The following is a 9,840-nucleotide window of genomic DNA, read 5'->3' on the forward strand; positions in this document are numbered from 1 at the left end:
GATACAGAAAGCTCTGCTATTTACATATTTAATATTTAAAGTACAATAAAAACAAATCACTGAAATCTGAATATTTACATCATTTATAATCTCACAATGATCCAGGGATGGTGTTTGGGAGATCCAAAAATTGCCTAGGGCCCTCATTTTCTACAGGGCCCCAAACCCCCCCTACCAGGCTCCTCCCACATTCTCCTCATACAACACTAGGCTCCTCCCACATTTAATCATACATAATCAGACTCCTCCCACCTTTCAGTTTACTGCATTAAGCCCCTCCCACTCCCAAACACACACATTATCAGCCTCCTCCCACCTTTCATATTACTGCACCAGACCCCTCCCACATTCCCCTCATACAACACTGGGCTCTTCCCACCTTCACTCATACATCATCAGACTCCCAACTTTCCTATTAGTGCATTAGGCCCCTCCTTCCTTTACTTATATATCAGACGTTCACCTTTCCTATTACTGCACCAGGCTCCTCCCACAATTCCCTAATACAACACTAGGCCCCTCCCACTTTACATATTTATTATCAAACTCCCTGCATATTACTGCATCAGGCTCCTCCCACATTCACTCATACAACACTAGGCCCCTCCCACTTTACATATTTATTATCAAACTCCCTGCATATTACTGCATCAGGCTCCTCCCACATTCACTCATACAACACTAGGCCCCTCCCACCTATTACAGAGCACAGCTCTGCCCACCATACTGTCACATCACAAAGCCCCACCCACCTTTCTCTTACATTACCCGCTCCATTTTCATAACCAGGCTCCGCCCATATTCCTCTCACAGCTCCAGGTTCCACAGCTTTAAGCCCCTCCCACCTTCCTCTTACAGAAAGATGCTTCCATCTTCTTTCCTCTATCACGGAACAAAGCACCTTCCATCTTCTTCATCTGTCAGCATAAGGCTCCACAACCTTCCTCTCACAGCTCCGCCCACCATTCTCCCACATCCATAGGCTCCGCCCACATCTCCGCTCACAACACAGGCTCCGCCCACATTTCCTCTCACAACTAGAGCCTCTATCCACCTCCGCCATAGCTCCAGGCTCCTCCCATCTTCCGCTCACAGTACAAGGCTCCACACATCTTCCTCTTACAGAACAATGTTTCCATCTTCTTTTCAACCACCTTACATCTCACAGAACAAGGTAGCCTCCATCGTCTTCTCACAGCATAGAGTTCCACAACCTTCCTGTCGTATACCTAGGCTCCACCCACCGTCTGTCACATCACCAAGCTCCGCCCACATTCCCATCTTACAATACCAGACCCCACCCACCCTCTTTCCGAAACAAGGCTCCTCCTATCTAACGCTCGCAGCACCAGGCTCCTCCCACCGTCCCTCACATCACCAGGCTCCTTGCTCATACCTCTTAGCACGCATGCTCTGCCTGCCTGTCATCCCACTTCACTAGGCCCCGCCCACTTTTCCTCTCTTGGCGGGAAAGCCTCCCTGTTGATTATTCTATATGTGCTGGGCCTTCCTTTATCATTGTATGTATAGTTCAGCTATGTCTGTATGTTGATGTGTATAGTGCACTGCTGTGTGTGTGTTTAGCTATATGTAATAGATTTAGATTGTATATGTAGTGCACAGTGTAAATATATAAAATATACTTATTTTTTTTTTTAATGAAGGGGCAGTAATCTCAGCAGGTAGCGGCAGGTCTGGCTTTCAGAATACCGGTCCAGAATAGTCCCAGGTAAGGGTACAGGATGGTGAAGAAAGTTTTTTTTGTAAATCTTGCAATGGCGCATGTTTCCAAATCAGTGCCCAATAAATCCGTGCCACTCACCTATTCCATCTGAGGGCGCTGCCATCTTCCAGATAATTTTTGGCCATCTTGATTGGCTGATGACGTCTGCACAGGCACACAGGAGTTCATTCATCACGCAGGATTGCCTTCCTGGTTTCCCTGGCAACCAAAGCTGACTGCGCATGCGTAGTTCAGCTCTAACGCCATATACCAGGAGCAATCAGGCGGGTAAGACACATTATTTCCGGGGAATATCTCTTGACTCGCTGCAATAATGACCAGCCTGTTCATACAAACATAAAAATGTGACTTTAGCTATTGGTAATATTAATAAACATAATATATAAAAAATAGAGGTTACAGATACAGACAATGACACAGGAGGAAGAGAGGACCCTGCCCTCAAGAGCTTACAATCTGAGAGCTAAGGACAGTCCCTGGTAGGAATCAATGGCTGCAATAGAAAGTTATGGACCTGGAAGAAACCCATGAGGGAATGTTTGAGTGAATGTCTGGTTCCTTGTTTTATAAATAGAGCCCACTTTAAGAGTTATGTATGTGGTCACATTTGTAATGACAAGTGCACCTTTATTATTCTATATTGTGTCATTGGAGGTTGGGCACAGCAATATACACAAGCCAATGATTCATTCCTTACACATTGATCTCCATATTCACATGAGGAATGATTGAATTATGTTCTGTTTAGTAATATATTCCCAATGAAAGCTGTAACCTTCACCTCTGATGAGAACCAACCATGTGAATCTGACCGGTCTGAATAAATTATCAATAAGTGTGGTCACGGTGTATACAAGAGCAATGTAAATAATGGGCCTATTCGTCAAACACTCTCATTGGGGTCTTTTATATGGTAATACATTCTTTTTGTGGTAAGGATCATCGATCGGTTGTGTTAAAACTTAATGGAGTGCACTGAGGAGCTATAAAAAAATGGCCGTTCAGAGATTTTATGGTAATTAGTATGCTGGGTCAGGAGGGAAGAGGGGCGAGGTCCAAAAAACATTATTCCAATTTGTATAATTTACATATCATACACACAGTACATCTAAACTCCAGTCTGATGAAGTAAAATAACCTACTCTTGCTATGCATTCATTTTAAATGTTTATATTATTTTTAAAATAAAAAAAAATTACGTTCATTTGGATATAGACCTGGTATATTTTGTTGTATAGTAGTTCCCTGCAGTGCCCCCCTTCTTACACCCTGAGCCAACATGAGCTCTATTTCTTTTCACAGTGTGGCCATTGAAGAGTGACCCAACAAGCATACTGCTACTCCTTTATTAACCAATCAGCAAACGGGGTGTGCTGTCTTTTTGAGAAGTCAAGGACATGGCTGTTCTGTCTGGTAGGGTTAACTGGATCATAAACTGGCTGAGCTGAAATACAGGACGTTCAGATATTATATAATCCCTCACCTCTTAGATCAGTGTTTCTCAAACTTTTTAACATGGAGGAACCCTTCAAATATCTTTCCAGTCTTCGGGGAACTCCTTCTTTAGTTATTATATTCACTGATCACAGTATATTAGTGTGGTGGTCAGTAAGAAATATGCCTCTTACATTACCGGCCAGTGAGAAGAATGTCACCCATACAGATATCTAAATATATGATGATTGGTGTCACTTAAACTTTGCACACATTGCTCAAGGAAACCCCAGCAATCTCTGGGGGAACCCTGGATGAGAAACACTTCTTATTGGCCCGGGCCCTATCTTCTTTCTGTGTACATGTCTAATATGCAGGTTTGTTCTATCAAACCAAATAAACAAAATAGGAATATCAAAGAGTAAAGACCTTATCAAACTTTTCTCAGGTGGTAATCCCATAGACCAGGGGTTGGTAAACTCCGGCCTTTAGGCCAGATACAGCCTAGCCGGTAGTTCGTTCCGGTCTAACGCCCCCTGGCTGATCCAGCCTAATGCTGGCTGGCAACCCGCGTCGCCAGGAGCTGTGGGTTGCTGACCGGATCCGCCAGGGGGCGTTAGGAGCTGCCACCTCCTTGCTGTTGCTCCCCTATTTACCACGGCCAGAGTTGATAGTTCCGCCACCACGGTAAATAGGGAATGCTCCCTGAAGGTAGATCCCTGTCCTCCACAATGCATACGGAGGAGAGGTATTTCACTTCAGGGGGCGTTCCCTGGTGGGGGGCAGGGCCATTAGGGCGGGACTCAGAGTCCGGCCTGGCGTGCTCCCCCCCAACCCTGAAATGGCCTAGTGGCCATAAAAGTTTGCCGACCCCTGCCATAGACCTTGCCAATTTCTTCCACAAACACAACAGGACATGGGGGCCAATTCATCTTCAGGCACCATCAAAAACACATGGTTGGAACCTCTATCCTGTTTTTATTTGTATATGTACATTTCCTGTACCAGGTACAACAAAGGAAAAGAAGGTAAATCTCATCAAGGTAAAGTGCATCCTGTACTGGTGAATCAGTAGGAAATGAGAGTAAATCTTCTCAGCTAGTAGTAAAACCAGACAGATATTCTAACTCTTCTTCTACTCGGTCCAAGCTGTAATAAAAAAGCATTCCATATTGACTATATGACAGGGCTATAGCTGTCATATTGTATACTATAGGTGGTAAGGTACAGCTTCTCCCTCCCAGGCGATTCCCCTGTCTTATCCGCTGTTGATCTCTCTTCAGAGCGACACAAATGCAGTTTTGCTCTGTGCAAATGTCAGACATCACACGTTTTTATCTGATGAGTTGGAAGAGCCGAGCGCTTTACTCTGCCGAAGTCGTCTCAGCAGAATTTACAGCACTGGGAACGTTGGCCGCACACTTCTAGGAAATGTACATTGGTGACCTTACAAAGCTTGTTTTATCCGGCAGCGCTAGCAATCGATGGAGACCAGAACAAATGATGTGCTCCTAGTAATATGCGAGACTTAAACTTGGCGTGAACCGTCTCTGCTGAAGATGTAGAACTTGTACTTAATTTGCTGCCAGGGATCTGTTATATCTCCTACTGTGTACACAAACCATCCAACCTAATTCAGTTCTTGGATTTTTTTATGTTTAAATGTCATATATCAAACATCGAACCACAGTGGATTTAAAGTGGAACTTTCTTTTTTTTACCTTTTCTCAATAACCTAGGGAATCATGCGCCATCTGTCCCATGTGCCATCTTCTATCTTTCCGGCTTCATGATCTTACACCATACATATGAGATCAGGTGAGGTCTCTTACAACAGGGTCTCCAAGTTCAAACAACCAGATTTTGATCTCACTTTGCGTATGCATTTAATGAATACCCCTGATGACACAGTGCCAAATCTTGGGCATGAGCAGAAGGAGCAGCCTGCACCCTCCTAGGATATGTAACTGAAGTATTCCAGGTTTCCTCTTCAACTTTATCACCACAGTGGTGAACAAAAGGGATCAAATAAAAAATTGGAAAAAACAACATTTTTCTTTCTGTACAAGGGAAAGTTACCATTTTACATAATTATTTATGTTTTAAGGAAAGGTCCGCTTTAAAGTGGAACTGAACGTTGGAATCTGTGCCCAAGAAAGACAAGGGTAGAAGGACTGTTTACCAGTATTGCCTCCCTGCATTTGTGTCTCTGTGTAGTGGTGGCCATGTTGGTTGAGACGCGGCTTTGGTTCCTTATGGCTGAGCCTCCAGTAAGGAGAATAATGATCAGCACATAAATGTTAAATGTGTAACATTTAAGCTTCTTGCTATTGAAAACCACAACAAAAGTTTTGCATGATACATTTATAGTTCTGTATTCCCAAATTGTGACAGGCAATGTACGTTCTAGTAAAAGTAAAGCATTCTAACCTGTCTGTTCATTGTCTTCTTTTCAAAATACATTGAGCTGCACCTGCGCAGTTCATTGTATACCCCAGGGCTGCTAGGACTGAATGATTGTTACGTCATACAATCAAGATGGCCAAAGGTCCGATCCCTGGAAGATGGCAGCTCCAGCGCTGGAAGGACATATGAGTGAACATACAAAATTGAAATCAGGCAGGTAGGTTTATTTTATTACAGAAGGGACATTGCATGTCCCTTCTACAATAAAGGACCTGCCGTCTCACAATTTTTTACATTTCTGCTTTATACACAACTTTGTATGCTTTATTTGAAATTTACTATGACAACGTATTTGTATCCCAGCTGCTAATGGTTCATATAAAATTCTCCATCACTAGCCACAAATGGGTTAAGGGTTGATCCTCTCTTCTGGCACAGGACCCGCATAAATCTTTTGCTAAGAGGTACAGCATTTGAATTAATGGAGCAGAACACTGAGCACTGACAACATCTGCAGCACCGGGAACATCCTGCCCCAAAGCCCAAAAGTCTCAATGCAGAAAATTTTGCTTTCATCTCCATACCTGGCGGTCAGAGAATGTACTAGTGTGTAAGAGTAAGAAATTATATATTCTAACCAATCTGCTTTATCATGTTACTGCACACGTCATTTATAAAAGGACACCTCATTTTTTTCCTTAAAATCGAACTGTACTTTCAAATTTAAATAATGGGAGCGGGCAAGTTGTTTATTTCAGAAGGTTCAGGCAATATCTTTTCTGCAATAAATCATACTTACATGTCTATGTGCAATGTTTTCTTTAGTGTTCACTGACCTGTGCATGTGCAACCATGGTGCAGCATGCATGATTGGTAGAGGACCTGATTGGAATTGTAATACCTGCAATGCCCCATTTTACAATGGGCTTGACCCTGCTACTGCAACATTGACAAGCTGTTGGCAGCTGTAAACATTGACATGTAGCACTTTTAATCCGGCTATTGGAAGCCCAGTGGTGCATCAAGCAGAACTCTGAAAGAACTCTAAGCAGTTTTCAGTATCAAAGTTTCCATTAGGAACAAATTATCCAGTAATTTGTGGAGCCACTAGTACCATTCAAGCTTACTGTTATTAGTCACAACTTGTGTTACCTGGCCTGTGTATCATTCTGATATTTCCAAGTGAATTCCTCTGTAATGCCACTGTCCTAAGAACTAATCTTTAGCCATGGACCACCACACATAGAAACCCTAGAATAGCCATAGTGGAGAACCTAGATATATATTAAGTTAAAGATGAAGAGTTAAATATTTTACTTGACAGTTTGTATTGATATCCATCAAGTTCTGATATCTGGTAACCAGTGTTAACATCGGTCTTTATCTTGTAGTATATTTTGCAAATTTTTATTAAGTATAGCATATTTTTGATTGTTGTAGAACCAAGCCAAATGTCAAAAGTTTGGGTAATTTTGCAATTAACTAGAATATAAACAGCCCTAGTCCTTGTAAACAAGTGTCATAATGAGACACCTAAAACGGAACTAAATCTGCACGGCTCCCATGCCTACTGTCTAGTTCTGGGCGATGCCATCTTCTTTCTCTTCCTTCAGCCATACTATTTGGCTGTGCCGGGATGATGTAACTCCCAAGCAGGCGTGCAGGAATTAAATAATCCCAACACACGCAAGGGAAGCCAGGATTTCACATGCAAAGCTCAGCTTCGATGCCAGAAACTCGGAGTGATTCGGCAGCTAAGAGGCATTTTTGTGGAAGGGACACCGCCTGATCATGCAAACTTAAAAGTGGAACTTAACTTACTCTTTAAAGTATGTTCCTGATGCTTGCCAAAGGCTCCCAATAGCCAATAGTGAGCAGAATATAATTTATTTATTACCTTAGCAATGCTAGCTTTATTAAAAATAATTTATTATGTTGATGTGTTTTCTCTGGTGAGAATAATGATTGCTTTCTGGAAGACAAAAGAATAGTCATGCTCTACCTCAAAAAAGATGCTTATTAATACTTTTTCTGTGTGTCACCAGTTCGAGCAGTTATTAATTGTTTTGGAGGGACTACTTCCAGAGGAAAGAGCTCACTGTGTGAACAATAACACGATATTGATGATACCTAACATCTGAAGAAGATATATAGTACAATGAACAGTCTAGTAATACAGCAGGCAGCTTTTATATACTATACACCATAAGGGCTCATAGGACAAGATGAATTCCGGTCTGCAGATTCCTGACTACATTCTTCAATAGTAGTGGCCTTGTGTTGTGCTTCTTTTGAAGCAAATAATCCTGTTGATATGTCTTTGGAAAGCAGGTCATATGCAGCTTTAGCTGAATTTAGTGTTCAAATGCATTTGATTGGTGCCATGCTCAAATTTAGAAGGGATCACCTGACAACACCTACCACAAGCCTTGAAAAAAAGCCATAAAAATGAAAGATGCCTGACCAATCAAGGTGGCCAAAGATCATTTTCAGAAAGAGTATAAAGAAGATTCCCTGCAAAGGAACAGGGAAAGGGGTTTAATTCTGCTTTAATGCAATGAACATATGTCTGTACAGAAATGCTAAGTAACCGCTCCATAGGTATAAAATCGCTAAAAGACTTTACTGCCAAAGTTCACAACACTACTGAAAAATTCCATAAAATATGTTAACCCTGCAACATTCAAAAAAACTAGAATTCTCCTACAGGTTAAGTGTCAATGTAATAATATATGTATCACCCTTAAATTCTAAAAATTGTCCACCTTTACACCTATCAGCTGTTAGGCTGAAGCTCTACATGACTTGGCCGCTTTGCTTAGCTAATCACATAATCAAGAAAATAAAAAAAAAATACTCACACTTTATTTATTTAGAAGTTTTATTATTTTGAGGGTGTATTTATGGTATTTTAGATCATTTAGTAGGGTTTTATGTGTATTTATTAGTTATCTATATAATGTCATGCATGGGCAAGACCTAAGATTAGGAGGACTATATAAGCCCCCTCAGCCATAGCAGATACTGCTTACTGCTGGATCCTCAGTATATAAAGCGTTTCAGTACCTACCAGTGGCTTGTTCCTGACTATAAGCCTGTGGCTTGTCCTGACCTTGTTTTGTCTGTGTCCGCTACATGGTGACATCTTATAAAGCATGCCATTAGGTTTGCCTGCCCAACATCCCATACAGGGTGCTCTGGTGAAGACCAATTGTCGCTTTGGTTGTCTTGTGTTGCCTGCCAGTGATCAGATCCCTATCAATTTGTACATATAAAAGCAACAATTTAGACTGTTTGAACAACAATGGTCACTGGGACAGGAATCTTATAAACCTTTATTTTATGATTTGAAAAGGTACCCATAAAAGGGGTAAAAACAAGTTAGTAGGTATGAAATGTTCTCTACATTATCAGTTATTGTAGTGTTAATATATAAGATTCTCCGTATATGACATGTGCACTCTAAAGCATTTCACTAAAATGGAATCATTATGCTGAAATCCTAAGATTTTTACCAAACTAACAGAGAGATGAAAAATTTCAGTTTGTCTGTAGACACAAATAAAATTAGGAATATGACAGAGGATCTAATCCTACCTCATTCTGTCTATAATACATGTAGTGGTATGAGTAGGTGGTAAAGAAGAATGTGCCCATAAATCTGTAGGTGTGTAATAATAATGAATGTTTCCTTTATCTCCTTTTTTGTTTCCAGAGAGGACACCTGCGGAGGAGGAATTCACATTGTTTGCTTTGTCCAAATGGATGTTGTGTGCCTTTGAAAAAACAGGTCAGCTCAATGTGAGACCTCTCGTTCAATAAGACTTCCATTATAACAGCATGGTTCCTTATTCTAGCGCAGGATTTCTCATACTTTCATACAATAGATGAGTTTCAAGTGTCTTTAGAGAGATGATACAAATAACCTTAACAACTTGCCTTCAGAAATCACTTACCATACACACAAAACAAAACCCAATGTTTGACTATGGGAACGTGCTAGATCCCTGTAAACAAGAATTTAAATAGAATATATAATTGTTACTTGACAAAGAATTATGCCATTTTCACATTTACTATTCATGAAAATCAAAGGAAAAACTGAATGTAGTATTTGGCACTGTTAACTTTTTTTATAAAACAACATGTTTGATATATGAAAATATTTGTGAAAACAATGAAAGTGGAACAATGGGAATGCAGCTTTATTATTATTAAAATGTTGGCTTTCATGATATGTTTTTAATTAGACCTAA

The 9,840-nt window shown here is 40.9% G+C and overlaps 1 long non-coding RNA gene across 1 annotated transcript; it reads left to right on the forward strand.

Moving 5' to 3' along the window:
• The first annotated feature begins 861 nt into the window (after positions 1-861).
• On the forward strand, positions 862-9,386 carry LOC140332463 (uncharacterized). The gene is made up of 3 exons (XR_011921133.1): positions 862-1,174; positions 1,665-1,729; positions 9,300-9,386. It is a non-coding gene; the product is annotated as an uncharacterized lncRNA (long non-coding RNA).
• The last annotated feature ends 454 nt before the right edge of the window (positions 9,387-9,840 follow it).

Source organism: Pyxicephalus adspersus, chromosome 6, assembly GCF_032062135.1.
Source record: "Pyxicephalus adspersus chromosome 6, UCB_Pads_2.0, whole genome shotgun sequence".
In the NCBI taxonomy this organism is placed as follows: Eukaryota; Metazoa; Chordata; class Amphibia; order Anura; family Pyxicephalidae; genus Pyxicephalus; species Pyxicephalus adspersus.